A 21,056-nucleotide genomic window follows, 5' to 3' on the forward strand; every position below is an offset into this window, starting at 1 on the left:
AAAAGAATTTCCCGATGTATTTCCGAAAGAATTACCGGGATTACCCCCACATCGATCCGTTGAATTTCAAATAGATCTTGTACCAGGAGCTGCACCAATAGCTCGTGCTCCTTACAGACTCGCACCCAACGAGATGAAAGAACTGCAAAGCCAATTACAAGAACTTTTAGAGCGTGGTTTCATTCGACCAAGCACATCACCATGGGGAGCTCCTGTTTTGTTTGTCAAGAAGAAAGATGGTACATTCAGGTTGTGTATCGACTACCGAGAGTTGAACAAACTTACCATTAAGAACCGCTACCCACTACCGAGAATTGATGACTTATTTGATCAACTACAAGGCTCGTCTGTTTATTCAAAGATTGACTTACGTTCTGGGTATCATCAAATGCGGGTGAAAGAAGATAATATTCCAAAGACTGCTTTCAGAACACGTTACGGTCATTACGAGTTTATGGTCATGCCGTTTGGTTTAACTAATGCACCAGCTGTGTTCATGGACCTTATGAACCGAGTGTGTGGACCATACCTTGACAAGTTTGTCATTGTTTTCATTGATGACATACTTATTTACTCAAAGAATGATCAAGAACACGGTGAACATTTGAGAAAGGTGTTAGAAGTATTGAGGAAGGAAGAATTGTACGCTAAGTTTTCAAAGTGTGCATTTTGGTTGGAAGAAGTTCAATTCCTCGGTCACATAGTGAACAAAGAAGGTATTAAGGTGGATCCGGCAAAGATAGAAACTGTTGAAAAGTGGGAAACCCCGAAAACTCCGAAACACATACGCCAGTTTTTAGGACTAGCTGGTTACTACAGAAGGTTCATCCAAAACTTTTCCAGAATAGCAAAACCCTTGACTGTATTAACGCATAAAGGGAAGAAATTTGAATGGAATGATGAACAAGAGAAAGCGTTTCAGTTATTGAAGAAAAAGCTAACTACGGCACCTATATTGTCATTGCCTGAAGGGAATGATGATTTTGTGATTTATTGTGATGCATCAAAGCAAGGTCTCGGTTGTGTATTAATGCAACGAACGAAGGTGATTGCTTATGCGTCTAGACAATTGAAGATTCACGAACAAAATTATATGACGCATGATTTGGAATTAGGCGCGGTTGTTTTTGCATTAAAGACTTGGAGGAACTACTTATATGGGGTCAAAAGTATTATATATACCGACCACAAAAGTCTTCAACACATATTTAATCAGAAACAACTGAATATGAGGCAGCGTAGGTGGATTGAATTATTGAATGATTACGACTTTGAGATTCGTTACCACCTGGGGAAGGCAAATGTGGTAGCCGATGCCTTGAGCAGGAAGGACAGAGAACCCATTCGAGTAAAATCTATGAATATAATGATTCATAATAACATTACTACTCAAATAAAGGAGGCACAACAAGGAGTTTTAAAAGAGGGAAATTTAAAGGATGAAATACCCAAAGGATCGGAGAAGCATCTTAATATTCGGGAAGATGGAACCCGGTATAGGGCTGAAAAGATTTGGGTACCAAAATTTGGAGATATGAGAGAATTGGTACTTAGAGAAGCTCATAAAACCAGATACTCAATACATCCTGGAACGGGGAAGATGTACAAGGATCTCAAGAAACATTTTTGGTGGCCGGGTATGAAAGCCGATGTTGCTAAATACGTAGGAGAATGTTTGACGTGTTCTAAGGTCAAAGCTGAGCATCAGAAACCATCAGGTCTACTTCAACAACCCGAAATCCCAGAATGGAAATGGGAAAACATTACCATGGATTTCATCACTAAATTGCCAAGGACTGCAAGTGGTTTTGATACTATTTGGGTAATAGTTGATCATCTCACCAAATCAGCACACTTCCTGCCAATAAGAGAAGATGACAAGATGGAGAAGTTAGCACGACTGTATTTGAAGGAAGTCGTCTCCAGACATGGAATACCAATCTCTATTATCTCTGATAGGGATGGCAGATTTATTTCAAGATTTTGGCAGACATTACAGCAAGCATTAGGAACTCGTCTAGACATGAGTACTGCCTATCATCCACAAACTGATGGGCAGAGCGAAAGAACGATACAAACACTTGAAGACATGCTACGAGCATGTGTTATTGATTTCGGAAACAGTTGGGATCGACATCTACCATTAGCAGAATTTTCCTACAACAACAGCTACCATTCAAGCATTGAGATGGCGCCGTTTGAAGCACTTTATGGTAGAAAGTGCAGGTCTCCGATTTGTTGGAGTGAAGTGGGGGATAGACAGATTACGGGTCCGGAGATTATACAAGAAACTACCGAGAAGATCATCCAAATTCAACAACGGTTGAAAACCGCCCAAAGTCGACAAAAGAGCTACGCTGACATTAAAAGAAAAGATATAGAATTTGAAATTGGAGAGATGGTCATGCTTAAAGTTGCACCTTGGAAAGGCGTTGTTCGATTTGGTAAACGAGGGAAATTAAATCCAAGGTATATTGGACCATTCAAGATTATTGATCGTGTCGGACCAGTAGCTTACCGACTTGAGTTACCTCAACAACTCGCGGCTGTACATAACACTTTCCACGTCTCGAATTTGAAGAAATGTTTTGCTAAAGAAGATCTCACTATTCCGTTAGATGAAATCCAAATCAACGAAAAACTTCAATTCATCGAAGAACCCGTCGAAATAATGGATCGTGAGGTTAAAAGACTTAAGCAAAACAAGATACCAATTGTTAAGGTTCGATGGAATGCTCGTAGAGGACCCGAGTTCACCTGGGAGCGTGAAGATCAGATGAAGAAGAAATACCCGCATCTATTTCCAGAAGATTCGTCAACACCTTCAACAGCTTAAAATTTCGGGACGAAATTTATTTAACGGGTAGGTACTGTAGTGACCCGAACTTTTCTATGTTTATATATATTAAATGAGATTGATATTTACATGATTAAATGTTTCCAACATGTTAAGCAATCAAACTTGTTAAGACTTGATTAATTGAAATATGTTTCATATAGACAATTGACCACCCAAGTTGACCGGCGATTCACGAACGTTAAAACTTGTAAAAACGACATGACGATATATATATGGATATACATATGGTTAACATGAGATTATGATAAGTAAGTATCTCCATAAGTATATTAACAATGAGTTATATACATATAAACAAGACTACTAACTTAAGGATTTCGAAACGAGACATATATGTAACGATTATCGTTGTAACGACATTTAAATGTATATATATCATATTAAGATATATTAATATACCATAATATCATGATAATATAATAATTTAACGTCTCATTAGATATAATAAACAATGGGTTAACAACATTAATTGAGATCGTTAACTTAAAGGTTTCAAAACAACACTTACATGTAACGACTAACGATGACTTAACGACTCAGTTAAAATGTATATACATGTAGTGTATTTAGATGTATTAAAATACTTTTGGAAGACTTCAAGACATATATCAAAACACTCATACTTAACGAAAATGGTTACAGTTACTTTCCCATTCTTTTCTGTCATCAAGAATTCTAGTCGTATTTTTACCCGTATTATACACAGCTTCAAAACGTACTTACTATGGGTATATACCAATAGGAACTAGCATGGGATTCCACTCTTGATTATGTCATGTATGACTAATCAATTTTAACTTCTACCATGAGCTAGTCAACTAACTAGAACTCCTTTTAACCCCACTCAACACTCACCAATTACCACTCATCATTCACTCCATTTCACTTCCAATTCTCTTTCTAATTCTCTCTCAACACACCCACACTATTATGAACGTATTTTTCCAGTAGTTAATCATCATCTTCATCAAAAATCACTTCAAGAATCAAGCTATAATCATCATAGGAAGAACACTTCAAGAACACTCCAAAAATCCCTTCAAGTTTACTAATTTACTTCCAAGCTTTCTAATCCATTCCAAGTAATCATCTAAGATCAAGAAACCTTTGTTATATACAGTAGGTTATCTTTCTTATTCAAGGTAATATTCATATTCAAACTTTGATTCAATTTCTATAATTATAAACTATCTTAATTCGAGTAAAAATCTTACTTGAACTTGTTTTTGTGTCATGATCCTACTTCAAGAACTTTCAAGCCATCCAAGATCCTTTGAAGCTAGATCATTTCTTGTCACTTCCAGTAGATTTACCTACTAAACTTTAGGTAGTAATGATGTTCATAACATCATTCGATTCATATATATAAAACTATCTTATTCGAAGGTTTAAACTCGTAATCACTAGAACATAGTTTAGTTAATTCTAAACTTGTTCGCAAACAAAAGTTAATCCTTCTAACTTGACTTTTAAAATTAACTAAACACATGTTCTATATCTATATTATATGCTAACTTAATGATTTAAAACCTGGAAACATGAAAAACACCGTAAAACAGGATTTACGCCGTCATAGTAACACCGCGGGCTGTTTTGGGTTAGTTAATTAAAAACTATGATAAACTTTGATTTAAAAGTTGTTATTCTGAGAAAATGATTTTTATTATGAACATGAAACCATATCCAAAAATTATGGTTAAACTCAAAGTGGAAGTATGTTTTCTAAAATGGTCATCTAGACGTCGTTCTTTCGACTGAAATGACTACCTTTACAAAAACGACTTGTAACTTATTTTTCCGACTATAAACCTATACTTTTTCTGTTTAGATTCATAAAATACAGTTCAATATGAAACCACAGCAATTTGATTCATTCAAAACGGATTTAAAATGAAGAAGTTATGGGTAAAACAAGATTGGATAATTTTTCTCATTTTAGCTACGTGAAAATTGGTAACAAATCTATTCCAACCATAACTTAATCAACTTGTATTGTATATTATGTAATCTTGAGATACCATAGACACGTATACAATGTTTCGACCTATCATGTCGACACATCTATATATATTTCGGAACAACCATAGACACTCTATATGTGAATGTTGGAGTTAGCTATACAGGGTTGAGGTTGATTCCAAAATATATATAGTTTGAGTTGTGATCAATACTGAGATACGTATACACTGGGTCGTGGATTGATTCAAGATAATATTTATTGATTTATTTCTGTACATCTAACTGTGGACAACTAGTTGTAGGTTACTAACGAGGACAGCTGACTTAATAAACTTAAAACATCAAAATATATTAAAAGTGTTGTAAATATATTTTGAACATACTTTAATATATATGTATATATTGTTATAGGTTCGTGAATCAACAGTGGCCAAGTCTTACTTCTCGACGAAGTAAAAATCTGTGAAAGTGAGTTATAGTCCCACTTTTAAAATCTAATATTTTTGGGATGAGAATACATGAAGGTTTTATAAATGATTTACAAAATAGACACAAGTACGTGAAACTACATTCTATGGTTGAATTATCGAAATCGAATATGCCCCTTTTTATTAAGTCTGGTAATCTAAGAATTAGGGAACAGACACCCTAATTGACGCGAATCCTAAAGATAGATCTATTGGGCCTAACAAACCCCATCCAAAGTACCGGATGCTTTAGTACTTCGAAATTTATATCATATCCGAAGGGTGTCCCGGAATGATGGGGATATTCTTATATATGCATCTTGTTAATGTTGGTTACCAGGTGTTCACCATATGAATGATTTTTATCTCTATGTATGGGATGTGTATTGAAATATGAAATCTTGTGGTCTATTGTTACGATTTGATATATATAGGTTAAACCTATAACTCACCAACATTTTTGTTGACGTTTAAAGCATGTTTATTCTCAGGTGAATATTAAGAGCTTCCGCTGTTGCATACTAAAATAAGGACAAGATTTGGAGTCCATGTTTATACGATATTGTGTAAAAACTGCATTCAAGAAACTGATTTCGATGTAACATATTTGTATTGTAAACCATTATGTAATGGTCGTGTGTAAACAGGATATTTTAGATTATCATTATTTGATAATCTACGTAAAACTTTTTAAACCTTTATTTATGAAATAAAGGTTATGGTTTGTTTTAAAAATGAATGCAGTATTTGAAAAACGTCTCATATAGAGGTCAAAACCTCGCAACGAAATCAATTAATATGGAACGTTTTTAATCAATAAGAACAGGACATTTCACTATGGTTGATTGATCGAAGCTGAAATGCCCCTTTTGCTTGGTAACCTAAGAATTAGTAAACCGATCTACTAATTGACGCGAATCCTAAAGATAGATCTATTGGGCCTAACGAACCCTATCCAAAGTACCGGATGCTTTAGTACTTAGAGTTTTATATCATGTCCTATGGATGTCCCGGAATGATGGGGATATTCTTATATGCATCTTGTTAATGTCGGTTACCAGGTGTTCACCATATGAATGATTTTTATCTCTATGTATGGGATGTATATTGAAATATGAAATCTTGTGGTCTATTATTATAATTTGATAAATATATAGGTTAAACCTATAACTCACCAACATTTTTGTTGACGTTTAAAGCATGTTTATTCTCAGGTGATTATTAAGAGCTTCTGCTGTTGCATGCTAATATATGGACAAGATTTGGAGTCAGCATGCTTGTATAATATTGTTTGAAACTGCATTCGAAATTTACTTTGTTGTAACATATTAATATTGTAAACCAATATGTATTGGTAGTGTGTAAGTGTGATATTTTTTAGATTATCATTTCTGATAATCTAGGTGGTGTCCTTTTAACCTTGTCGATAAAATAAAGGTTATGGTTTGTTTTTAAAAACGAATGCAGTCTTTAAAAAATGTCTCATATAGAGGTCAAAACCTCAAAACGAAATCAATTAATATGGAACGTTTATAATCAATATGAACGGGACATTTCACAGACGGCTCATCCAATTGAGCGACTCAGTTGGGTGACGTATTAACATTTCAAAAAGGTCTAAACTTTCTTAAGCATAAGAGAATACAGAGTGTGCCATATCCGAGAGACGTGATGTGTTTTGATTCTTTCGTTAACGATTGGGTTTAAAAAGATAGTTAGGCCCTTGAAAAGAGTTCAACCATAAAAAACACCATGTTCAAGTCAGGTTTGACTTCCATGAACACATTCGGTTATCCTAACGGTCCAATCCTTTATGTGTTTAAACAAATAGTTCCTTAATTAACTAAGAATCCCTTAAGCAGGGTGCAATGCTTGAGACCGTGTTATTGTGAAGTGTACTAATCAGCACTGATCAGGTTCCATGGCCTTACTTAGTAGAGGTACAGCTTACAACAACCGTTGTGCTTTTGCATGCACGTACGAAGTTTATATGATTGGTGACTACACTAGCATGGTCTGGGACCGACAATGTACTAGGGGCCTAGTTAGATGTTTCACTATGAAAGAGTCCTCAGTCGAAATCCAAGTCTCGGTGGACTTACTACAACCGGTGTGCCTCAGACTTACGTTGTATCCGATAGACTTCTCTTACCAAGGGGTGACACAAATTGTGTACTCTGAATCGGGGTTCGCGGCTTCCCAATAACAGAGCCGATAACTACGTTCTATTAGTTGGAAAAGCGATTGAGTTTAAAGATTAATCAGAAAGCATTTCAACAACATACACAAACCATAATATTATTTCGGCATTATAACTGACCACATCATAGCATACACTAAAGAAAACTACTCTCTAATCATGGTAACAATATCACAAATCATAATAATGAAAGACATTATATAAAGACACAGGATAGAAGTATCAGTAGATTAAACGAGTTCCGAATACAAAAGTGACAACTTCAAACTCCAGACCGCTCCTAATACAATCTTCGGCATTCTTCTCCGGGTACTAGGTTTCCCGCACGGAGTCGAAGACCTTGAAAGTATGACTAATATTGTAGAAAGAGAGAGAGAGAGAGAGAGAGAGTGAAACGACTCCAACCCGTTTAATTTATAACCAAATTATTATTATTATTTATTTTATTTTGGAGAACAGGTGCGGCGCACCACAATCAGGTGCGGCGCTTTTGGAACTCAGGAACGGCGCTTTTGTCACCAAAAGCGACGCTTCTACCCACTGACCAAAAAGACAACCAAAAACTGTCCAGGAGCGGCGCTTTTGCCACAGGAGCGGCGCTCCTGTACCTGGGTGATGCAATTTCGAAATTTTAACTAAGTGTCAATCCAACTCAAACACCCAAACACAATTTCACATTCAAAGAACCCAAGTACAAGTTCAAGGGACCCAAAATACACTCGTTCCATGTTTAAGTTTTACAAACCACAACACGACCCATAAGTTTAACTAAATTGTTTAAACCAAAATGACCCCTTAATGAGCATGACCGTCGGGACCTTTACCAAAAGTGCCTTCCAAGAATCCACCACATGCAAGCTATGCCAAACTCTTACCCTTGTCCTTCGGTGCCCCATAATCTAAAAAGGTAAACAACGAAGGAGTAAGCTACAATGCTTAGTGAGTGCAATACTTATATGCATACATATATAACTTACTTACTTGCGCCACCTACACATAACCGCATACAAGATAGCATCACTTAAGCAAGCATACACAACCGAGCATAAACTAGCATGTTAATTTCATAAACAAGAATATAACACACTATACTATCGAATACATCATACAAACACGAAAATGGTTAACCATTCACAAACGTGCTAATCATCAAATGAATAACACCAACAACCCGTGTACATAGCCAACAAAGGCGCCTCCCAGATGGCACCACCATGTATACCCGAATGTGGTCAACAAAAAGTGTGGTCTCAATTGGTAACACTTCCCACATCTTCACAAGTGGCCAACAAAGAGTGGACATCAAATTAATCGCACTCACCACTTTCCCCCAAGCACAATGTGGCCAACAAAGAGCGAGTCATTATTAGAGACATCACTCACCACAATGCATCAAGTGGCCAACAAAGAGTAAAATCCTTCACAATTGGATAGTACTCACCACTAAACCCGCAAGCAAACAAATTATATACATGCACATATAAATACTTCACCCACCTTGAACAATTAGATGAGTCAAAATCCAAGATAGGACTTCAAGATTGCTCCAAAAGCAAGTTACCTAGAACAAATCACACAACATCAAGCTAGGAACACTAGTAGCTTGACCCAAAACCTACAAGTGCAACTTTGACCCAAATTGTACCCAAAATACAAATTAGGTCAAACAAGACCCAAAACCCCCAAATCACTATAAACTAGTGATTTAGTCCCAAAAACAACCTAATACATCTTATGGTCAAGGGTTATAAGCACTTCATGACCCCATTTGACCAATTGACCCATTTTGACTCAATTAGGGTTTACACCCAAAATCAACTACCAAGAACACCCATTTGTGTTCCATTCATCAACAAAATCACTAATACTTGTGATTATGCCCAAATTGTAAGTCTACACATGATTAACTCATTTTCCAACCCAAAACCCACCAACAAGGGTCAATCAACATCCATACTAGCTCCAAACACCCATTTGTGAGCTAGATGAGTTAAACCAATAACATGCAATCCTAAACCCCAACCCCAAATTGAAGGAAAATTGGAGTTAGGACTCACCACTAGTATCACCTCGTAGCTAAAAGCAAGATGAACGAGATTAATACTTGCACCTTGGTGAGATTCCACCTTCTTCCCTTCCGAATCAAGCTCTCTCTCACTAGACTTTCTCACTCTAGTTTGTGTGTATTTTGAGGAAGATGAAGAATGAGTGGTTGGGAGTAGCATCTACTCATTTAGTCTCAAAAATCGACATCAAATATTACCAAAAATTCCATCTCCTTTTAATTTACAATTTAAATAAAGACCCAATTTTCCCCGTATAGGAACGGCGCTCCTGTACCTAGGAGTGGCGATCCTAGCCCTGTTCCTTGAAGATTTGGGTCGTTATAGAGAGAGAGAGAGAGAGAGAGAGAGAGAGAGAGAGAGAGAAGTGAATTGAAGTGTTTGTAAAAATGGATGATAAGTGCCATTTAAATAAGCTTGGATTTTTCCTGCATACGGCTGGCAGGCCGTATGGCAAGCCGTATGGCCTGCTCGTATGGCCTGGCAAGCCGTTTGACCTGGGCATATGATGGCGTCCCGTTTTCCTTTATGGCAAGCAGTATGGCAATCCAGATGGCAAGCCGTATGGCTTACACTGGTCTGCTGTTTTTGCTGGATCGTAACTTGATTTCCTTGATCGTAACTTGGTTTCTTGTCTTTCACCATTTTCGTTCTAGATTCTTCGTTTTAGCTCCGATTCTCTTGATTCTTTTTGCACCGGCTTCGTAATCACTTAATCTTCATTTTTAACCGACGAAGCGAGTATTTTGGCAACAAAGCTTGGAACTTTATTGTTTTTGGGCCTCAATACTGGGGTGAAAACGTGACTTTTAGCCGATATCAAATACCCACAACTAGCTTCAAACACCTATTTGTGAGCTAGATGGGTTTTCTCAAGAACATCCAAGTTCAAACCCTAACTTGAAAATCAAATCAACAAATGAAATTCGGAGTAAGAACTTATCACCACTACTAAAATGTAGCCAAGAACGAGATGAACAACCTTAACACTTGTACTTTGAAGAGATTTCCACTCCTTCTTTTCCAAATCAAGCTTTCTCACTCTAAAATGGGTTTCTCTCTCTAAGATGAGATGAGAGTGTTTGAGTGGATGAGAATGAGGCTTTAATGAGCCTTGGATCAGTTTTGTGGCCAAAAACTCATCCTCAACGTGAAAGGACCAAAACGCCCCTCATTTATTTGTTTTTAGAAAAAGACATAAGCACCAACCCACGCGTTAAGTTGCGATGCGGCTTTTAGGCCAGCGGCGCGGCCTATAGTGTAAATTCTCATCAGCCATTTTCAAAGGATCACCCTTTCAGCTCTAGCTCTGAGGCGCGGCGCACATCTTTCCCCCGCGGCGCGGGAAGTGGAAACTGTGGTTTTACAACTCTCCACTACTTGATTCGGATCGCGTCCTCGCGATCTAAGCCTCATCGCAACCAGGAAAAATACACCTTCCTCAACTTTTCGAGTTCTCACACAACCCTGGACCCTTCGATGCCGCCATTGCATCCTATAAGTCCCACTTCTTTGGAACGTAACGTTCTATCCACACAATGATCCTCCACGATTCCTTGGCACACTCTAACTTATGACTTAGAGTATCATCGCCAACCGTCAACCTAATTGGGTCATCCACACCACGCACATGGTGATGGAACTTCCCACACACTCTCCGGTAACTCCAACCGACACGCAATCTTAATCGACTCACCATTCGTCCACCTTTACCATGTGAACCTTCGCTTTGATCGTCCATTAAGGATGAACTTGTCACATTTCGTAAGTACAAATCCTCAATACTTTAGAGAACTCACTCTTAAATGCGCTCAACACCCACATGACTTTACTTGAGACAATCAAACTCAACACCCTACGTCCCTTGTTCGCTCACCAAACGGAATGACTTCAGACAAATCGCTCGAACATGCCTACCAAACCGAGGCAACACCGTTACCTTCGGATACATACTCCCCCACTTAGGGTTTTAACCCCACACTTTCACTGCCACAATGATATCATCTCACAGAATTTAACATTCCACAATACACATGACCGGTCTCAACGTTGGTCATACACACTAATCCTCCGCGGATGTAACGCCCCAAACTTACAAAGCTCTAATAATAGATATAAAAAGAAAATTAAATGGCAAAAGGGTGTTAATATTATTCAAAGTCAAACCATAGTCAAGTACTAAAGTCACCAATATTTTCACAAAGTGTTAATGACCTATATATAAAGTACTAAATCTTGGAACAATGATCTCTAAGTTAAAGGTGCTAAGTCCTCTTCAACTCTACACTCTTCCCTCTATCCCAAAGCCCACTGATTACCTGTCGTATAAGAATGAAAAACGGAATACGACTGAGCCAAAGCCCAGTGAACGAATATAACAAACGTAGGAGTATAGTATGACATGCGAAATTTATTTTAACAAAAGCTGATTTTCAAAGTAGACATATGTTCAAAACGAACATATTATCAAAAGGAACTTATTTTTAAAAATAACTTATTATCAAAAGGAACTTATTTTTAAAACGAACTTATTTTCAAAGTAAATTACGAATAGGTATAAATCCACAATACCAAAGATGTCAATATATCAAAATGTACTACAAAACACCAAATTCATAAAATAATGTACTAAGATTCAAAACAAATAGGTAACAAAGTATCAAAATGAACTAATAGGGTAATTACTCCACTAATCATTCATATCAGTGACGTTTCGCATGACACTACGATAAACGTCCACCGTCAAAACAAACTTAGGATAAAATTAATAATATTAAACTTAAGATAAGATGTAATCATTACTTATAAATTATTATCCATCCCAAAATATATGTCTTAAATATTATCAAAATTATAGTTTAATTTTATGGGGTATTACAACTCTACCTACTAAAAAAAATTCCATCCTTGAAATTGAAAGTAGTTACGAAACCGAAACACCAGAGAGCGAACAAACAAAGTTACGAAGATTTTGTGAGTTTGTTTAGTTCATAAAGAATATTGTAGAGTTTAATTGCAAATTACATTAATACAGTATATAGTTTTTTTTTTCTTTTGTAACATACGGAGATTAGTTGATAAACGTTCATTATTAATACTCGTACATCACACATCACATTCTTCAAACTTAGGTAGGTTTGATAGTTAAAGCTAAGGGGTATAAAATACTATTAAATTTTACTAGGAAATACTATTAAATACGATACAATTTTACACAAGATATTTATTTATTTAGAGAATGGATATACTTAAACTTTGCTACAACACTTATAGGCAGTGTACCTAATCGTACAGTAGTGTAGTTTTTAGTAAGTCCGGTTCGTTCCACAGGGAAAATCTTTAAACAAAGCTTAACGCTATATTAGTTTACTTTTATAAAAATACAAATATATATATAAGTAATATTATTATTATAAAGGGGGGTTTTTACCGTTTAATGACCGGTTTGTCGATTTTAAAACTTTAATCGCAGTTAAAACCAAATGTAAAATAATAAATAAATACAAGACTTAATTTAAAGCGTAAAGTAAATAACGATAATGAAATTGCAAATAATAAAAGTGCGATAAAATAAACTTGCGATAATTAAAAAGTACGATAATTAAAAGTGCAATTAAATACAATAACAATAAAAATGCGATAATTAGAAGTGCAATTAAATATAAAATAAAGGAAATTAAATATGAAATAAAAGAATTATGCTTATTTAAACTTCCGTAACCATGATGTTTGACGTGTTGATTTTAGTTTTATGCCCATGGGTTAATTGTCCTTTGTCCTGGATTATTTAATATATCCGTCTGGTTTTTGTCCATAACAGTCCATCAGTCATAAATATAAAGTGCGAGTGTCCTCGTCAAATTATCCTTATACCCGAAGTTAAATATTCCAACTAATTGGGGACTTAAACTGTAACAAGATTTTAATACTTTGTTTAATAATTACACCAGGATGTCGACTGAGTGTAACCCAAGGTTTTAATATTTTGTTATCAATTATACCAAGTGTCCTTGTACATAATTTCACCCCTGTTTTAATTATTCTAGTGGCTATTAATCCATTCCCGTGTCCGGTTAAATGAACGATTATTTGTACATATAAATACCCCACCCATCGTGTCCGATCGAGTGTATATGGTAATTTATAGGGACGCCCAATTGTAAATCTTTATATTAACATTAACAAACTATCATTTAGTTAAACAAATATAAAGCCCATTAATAGCTCATAGTCTAATTTCCACAAGTGTCTTTCTTTTGTCCAAACCCCAATTATGGTACAAAGCCCAATTACCCAATTTTAGTAATTAGCCCAACATCATGATTACTTCGGATTAAATAAGCATAATAATAACTTAGCTACGAGACATTAAATTAAAAAGGTTGAACATAACTTACAATGATTAAAAATAGCGTAGCGTTACACGGACAGAATTTCGACTTACACCCTTACAACATTTGCTAACATACCCTTATTATTAGGATTAAAATTAAAATTAAAATATAAATTATAAATATAAATATTTACGTATATATTGAGAGAGAGATAGATTATGGATTATGAAAATGATCAGAATTCGTTTGCTTTTATAGGAATTTTCGTCCAGGTAATCTCCGCGACTCGCGGTACATTTGGCCTTCGAACTCCGCGATTCGCGGAGTTCATTTTTACAGCTCATTCATCCTTGGCTCTTTGTTTGCCGACGATTTTAAATATTAATATAATATATATATAATTTTTAAGAATTATTTATATATTATATTATATTCATGTGCATAGTTGACTTGTAATTTTTAGTCCGTTGCGTCGAGCGTTGAGAGTTGACTCTGGTCCCGGTTCCGGATTTTCGAACGTCCTTGCGTACAATTTAATATCTTGTACTTTGCGTTTTGAATCTTGTACTCTTGTAATTTCGAGACGTTTCTTATCAATAATTGGAACCTCTTTGATTGTATTTTGTACTTTTGAGCTTTTTGGTCGTTTGCGTCTTCAATTCGTCGAATCTGTCTTTTGTCTTTACCTTTTAATATTTAAACGAATATCACTTGTAAATAGAACAATTGCAACTAAAAGCTTGTCTTTCTTGAGGAATAATGCTATGAAATATATGTTCGTTTTTAGCATTATCAAATATTCCCACACTTGAGCGTTACTTGTCCTCAAGCAATATAGTCTTGAAATACTAGAATCACTTCTTTATTCTTCACACTTTGTACATCAGTGATTTCTATACGGCGGTATAAACAATGGTAGTAACGATATGGTTTACAGTCCCACATGACTATAAGAATTTAGATCCATTAAGGAAATTGGATCTTTATGAAAACATTTGATCTTTTGAAAATTAAATCTAGCTTTTACCCTAGATAAGTTTTCCGGAATAACCCTTCACCGGTGTTTGCAAAATATTTTTGTGGGTTTGGTGGGTTTCAGATTTGAAAATTTTAGCTCAAAACTTGCGGTTTTGTGTCACCCACTTGCTAACCTTGTATTTGGAAAGCAACACGTCCAGTTTACTTGTCCCGTATATTACCTTTCGGTAAACTACCGTCCGGTTGTAAAGGTAAGCGTTGAACAAGCAACTGTTAAGGCAATGTCCCCTGACATGCTTTTAATTATGGTCTATAACGTGTCAGACGCAATTACTATCCTTGGTAGGAGCAATAGTAAAGCTCACCCTTATAATTTGTAGGTTTGGCACAAGGTCCTGTCTTTGACCATTATGCAACCACCGTTCTTACGGTTGACACCCGATTTGGTTCAGGTGACCTAATGAATTCCAGGTGAATTCCTAGGATTTTACATTCAATGGTAATGAACGCATTGAAAATGGGTTTTTAGAAAACAAATCGGTTTGTAATTTTGATCAAAATATTTTCTCGTTCAGGCTCGAGTTTAGATATCATTGAATTCCATGAGTTTGTAATTCTCAATCTTTAAGGTCAATCTCAAGGATTGAGTAATATCAGGCTTAAAAGCTGATTTTTGATCTTTTAAGGAGATTATCGTTTCTGGGGATCTGATTCATTAGTCTTATCCAGCTAATTTGCATGGTGCCCCCCATTGTACGAGATAAATCCTTCTCATGGTTAGGATAAATCTGACCACTTGGCGACCCTGTTTAATGCTGAGGTCCGTGGATTTCCTGCTGATTTTAGTGATGACTTTTCTAGGTTTTTCGTCAACCTACAGTTGGTCTGGACGACAACTTCCTAACCTAAATCAAGAAGCGCATTTCTTTTTCGGAAGACTTTACTTCCTTTTAATGATGGAATTGATTCATCGTGTAGATCCATCTCTTCTTTTCTTTCATCGGGTAAAACAGTTTAGTTTAGTCCAAAGCAAAAGTATTTTCAGTTATTTGTACAAAAATATGTGACATATGTTTTGAATAACTTGGAGAATTTTCTCACACTTGGCTTTTATTTTCCTTTTTATTGTCCTCTATTCCATTTTAAATGAATTTTAACATTTTAGTTTGTTTCTCAATTTATGTCCTTTCTGAGGTAACAATAATTTCGGTGTTAACACCTAGTTTTATCGTTCATAAATATGTATAAACATGAGTTTGAGTTCATTTAATTGAAAATTTTGAAAATTTTTACTAGAATTGGGTAGTCAGTATATAAGACTAGGGCTGTTCTTTATTATCAGAGAGCACTAGATTCTAATACAACTACTACGTTACTAGTATTTTTAATGGTAACCAAGTGTTTAAGATAAAAATTTTAAAAATCCGAAAGAATTTAAACCCTTCCCACACTTAAGATCTTGCAATGCCCTCATTTGCAAGAAATCAGTAACAATTTAAATTATTGAGGGTGATTTGTGTGAAAATGATTAAATTTTACCAAAGTTTCCAAACATATTTGTGTTTGCTTGCTGAATGATAAATGGTGCATATCATTTGTTCATTTCGTCTTGTTGTTATTTCACATATATTTTGCATCTTGTCGTCAAAATTAGTTGCTTTTGCTGAACTTAATGCCAGTCTTTGAAAATGCGTGGTTTTACCCTGTTGTGTACATAAGATAAACTGCAAACATATATACATATTTTTGAAGTTTGTTATATTACCCCACATTCAAAAATTATTAAAATCTAAGAATAAAAGTTAGAAAATTATAAAAACTATTACAATATTAAATAAGTATTAAACGTATCAACATTACAAATTACAAAATAAATAAAACTAAGTAGACTAGGGATGATACTGATACCAGTAGGGGTTCCATGCATAACCATAGGTGCTATAAAATGCTTCGACTGGGTTATACGTAGGATACGGTGGTTGAATCTCTATAGACCAGGGAGGGAATATGGGCTTTGGAGTAGGAATATAGTTTCCACCTATATGTTGGCAATAAGCTATAATTTGGTTTTGATGAACTTGCCAATCTTCAAATGCTCTATGTCTAGCATTTTCATACTCTTGTGAAGCTATAAACCTTTACATTTCTGCCATTTCATTTCCCCCTCCTACATTACCTTGCTGTTGGTTTCTCTCAACCTGTGGATGTCTACCATGGTATTGTACTGCGGCGTTATTTGGCCTCTTCAAAACTTTCGCACCATGGTATACATTTAAACCTATTGTATCGCGGGGTTCTGGTTCTTCGACTAATAATCCCCCCCGACTTATATCCACACCGAGATATTCAGCAATCAAAGTAATAAATATACCACCTCCTATTATGCTATGTGGTCTCATCCCCCTAACCATAGCTGATAAATAATAACCCACACAATAAGGTATACTTACAGCGCTTTGTGGGTCTCGAATACACATATGGTAAAACAAATCCTGTTCATTTACCTTTTCCTTGTTCTTACCTCTTTGTGTAATCGAATTAGCTAAAAACCTATGAATTACTCTTAATTCAGCTCTATCTATATCCAAATAAGAGTAATTTCCCCCTTTGAATCGGTGAAGGCTTGTCATTTGACTCCATACACCATGTGTATCAAAATTTTCATCTATCTTTCTACCATTTAGTATCAACCCTCTACAATCGGCAGATGCTAACTCCTCAGGCGTATATATACGTAAAGCCTGAGCCATGTCTAGTAAAGACATGTGGCGCATCGAACCTCCTAACAAAAATCTAATAAAAGATCGATCGGTTAAACTAGCTACCCGATCATTTAATTCTATACTACACAACAATTCTTCACACCATACTTTATATACAGGTCTACGCATGGTGAATAAACGTACCCAGTCGTTAAAAGTAGAATTACCATACCTCTGTGCAAGTAATTCCCTAATTGGCCCGGCCAATTCTACAGCTTCTAATGGTCCCCATTCTATGACCCTATGTACCTCAACAACTTTAGAATGAAGAGTATGCAAACCCCTTTGGTATTTTGGATAATCTATCCAAAGTCTGTCAAATCTCAGGTTCGGGTGCAAATCTTCCAAGTGCATATCAGAAAATGTCATGACTGGATGAGGTATATCTTGTTTGTAGTAGTTATCCACCTCCTGTTGTTCCGCATTCTCAGCAGGAGCATTGCGAGCTTGGGATGAAGATTCACCCCTTTCAGTCTGCAAAACACATCAAACACAATTTTTGTGCATCCAAATATGCATTAGTGTCAGCAAAATCATCAATCAAAATAATTACAATGACATGATCAATTTATATCAAACTTAAGCTCATTTTCATATTTTTATCAAATCTACACTTTTTCAAATAAGCATATACGAAAATGTTCGCCAAGTTCATAAGCATTTAACTCAAATAACATGTCAAAATAATCATTACTAGCAATTAAACAAGTTTCAAATAGCATTATCTCTCAAAAATCAAGTTCATGAATTTTAGACTTGAAAAAGTCCACTTTAATTCTCAAAATCATGTTTAGGCTCAAAGTTTGGATCATTTAACTACCTAAACATGTTACACTACTTAATTTAGCAACAATTCATGACAAAAATCGGCCATAACCTGTTTATATCAAAAAGCCCCAAATTGCTCAAGAACACAAACCCTAGATTACTCAAAATTTGAAGTTTAAGGCTTCTAATCATGTTAAATAGCATCAATCTAGGTTATACAAGTATAATACATAAACAATTTAAGCATAATTACACTAAAAAGCATCAAAATCAAATTGGGGAAAAAATTGCTCAAGAAAACTAATTTTCGGATTAAATGGTGTTTAGGTGTAGAAATTTACCGTTTTTCTTGAGTAATTCCTTGATAGCATCCTTCTCAACATGATTTTAGTAAAAGATTTGATGATTAACGGTCAAAAATTATGAATTTGGGGGTGTTTTTTCGGGTTTTTGCAGTTTGTTTTCGCAGTATTTTCTGTGTTGTGGTGTGCAACTGAGCTGTTCTGGTGTTTTATTTTTTTTCTGTATTTCGGTCCCTCCGCGAGTCGCGGTGTTTGACCCATCAAACTCCGCGAATCGCGGAGTTTGTATTTTTTTTTTATATCTTATACTAATTAAAACAATTAATTAATTAATTTTAAAATTTTGTTTCCCTTGTTATTTAGGACGAGGTCGTTTCGGATCGATGTCCTAGTCCGTCCTTCGACAAAATTTTAAAATTTGTCTTTTTCAAGCGATTGTTTTAAAAGCTTAGATTTTTTTAGTTTTTTTAATGTTTTTGGCATAATTTAATTCAATAAGATTAAAAATAATGATAATAAAAGTTCTCGTTCCTCCCTCGGGTAAAGCAATTTCGGTTCAACGACCTAGTCTTCAACTTACGACGAATTTTAAAAATCATATTTTTAACTTAATGAGATAAAGTAAATTTTTGTTTTTAAATTCACACAACTTAAATATAAAATTCAAAATTAATATTAAAAATTCACACCAAACTTAAAATTTGAAATGTATAAAATTAAAAATTCATATTTTAAAAATTAAAAATTCACACCAAACTTAATTTAAAAATTCATATTATAAATTCACACCAAACTTATATTAATTTTTCAAATATTTACAATTTTAAATATATTGATTTTACAAAGTTTACAATATTAATTTAAGATTTATATATTAATTTTAAAAACATGGTAAAAATAAAATTAAAAATCTTTTTGTCTTTTTATCCCACTTTAATCAATCAAATATTATCAAAAATATGCGCCCCTCTTTTCGGTAAAGTAATTTCGGTTCCAAGACCTAATTTAACTCATGACGAATTTTTGAAATATTTTGGGTTGATTGATTAAAGATATTTATACCTTAAGAATAAACGTTAAATTTCGCAGTGATGTAATAAATTTCTGAATGATATCAATAATTTCGGTCGCCAAACCTAATTTTATTCAATACCAATTTAATACTTTATAGCGAACAAATTAGCGTTTATTATCAAAAGGTTAAAAATAAAAATAAAAAAATAAAAACTGTACAAACATACCTGTGAAATAGATTTCTTAGTTATATGATCTATCCCATTCATAAGATAGTCAGTTTAATTGGTTTTCCATGGCTACATAGGCGTAACCTCAAGCATTCAGTGTTTTTTCTTCTAAACATATGAACGGTCCGTCTCTGCATAAAGTAACAAATTCGGTGTTTGAATAGGTTTGATTATTTGAACATTTACCTCCATGTGACCATTTTCCACATTTGTGACATCTTTCTAGGTGTCGTGCTCTTCTTTTCGCTGCGGATTTTGATTTTCCTTTACCAAATTGTGACTTATTATCTTCACATCTGGATTCTTTTCTTACTCCGTCCAATCTTTCTCTGATTACTGATACTATTTCACTTGGTAGTGTGTCATTATTACGTTTAGTGATCAAAGCGTGTAGCATTAGACCATGGTTTAGTTCACAGGCAGTCTTCATTTTGTAAAAACCTAAAAAAATAAAAATTCAGAATGGGGGGAGAAGACTAGTTCTTTAGGGTCTGCTAGGGAAAGACCGTTCGGGTTCCATTTTCGAGAACTAAACGAAAACAGACAATCTAACTCTAACATAAATACATATTATCCTTTAAAGACTTGATTCTCCCCACACTTAGTTAGCTGTGGTGTCGAAATTGTGATTAACTTCGCTGTCAACTTCCATCGGACCATGTATGTAATGTTTAACTCTGTGACCATTAACTTTAAATTCAATCCCATTTGAATTTATTAATTCTATCGTTCTGTATGGGAAAACTCTTTTGACTATGAATGGTCCAGACCATCTTAATTTCAATTTTCCAGGAAATAGCTTGAATCGTGAATTGAAAAGAAGAACTCCGTCTCCTTCTTTAAATTCTTTTGAACTTCTTATTCTTTTATCATGCCATTTCTTTGTTCTTTCTTTATAGATTAACGAATTTTCGTATGCTTCATGTCTTACTTCTTTTAATTCGTTTAGTTGACTTAATCGTAGACGTCCGGCTTCATGTAAATCAAGATTACATGTCTTCAAAGCCCAAAATGCTTTGTGTTCAATTTCTACTGGAAGATGACATGCTTTTCCATAAACAAGTCTAAAAGGTGTGGTTCCAATTGGAGTTTTGTAGGCTGTTCTAAAAGCCCAGAGTA

Source organism: Rutidosis leptorrhynchoides, chromosome 6 (genome assembly GCF_046630445.1).
Source record: "Rutidosis leptorrhynchoides isolate AG116_Rl617_1_P2 chromosome 6, CSIRO_AGI_Rlap_v1, whole genome shotgun sequence".
Lineage (NCBI taxonomy): Eukaryota > Viridiplantae > Streptophyta > Magnoliopsida > Asterales > Asteraceae > Rutidosis > Rutidosis leptorrhynchoides.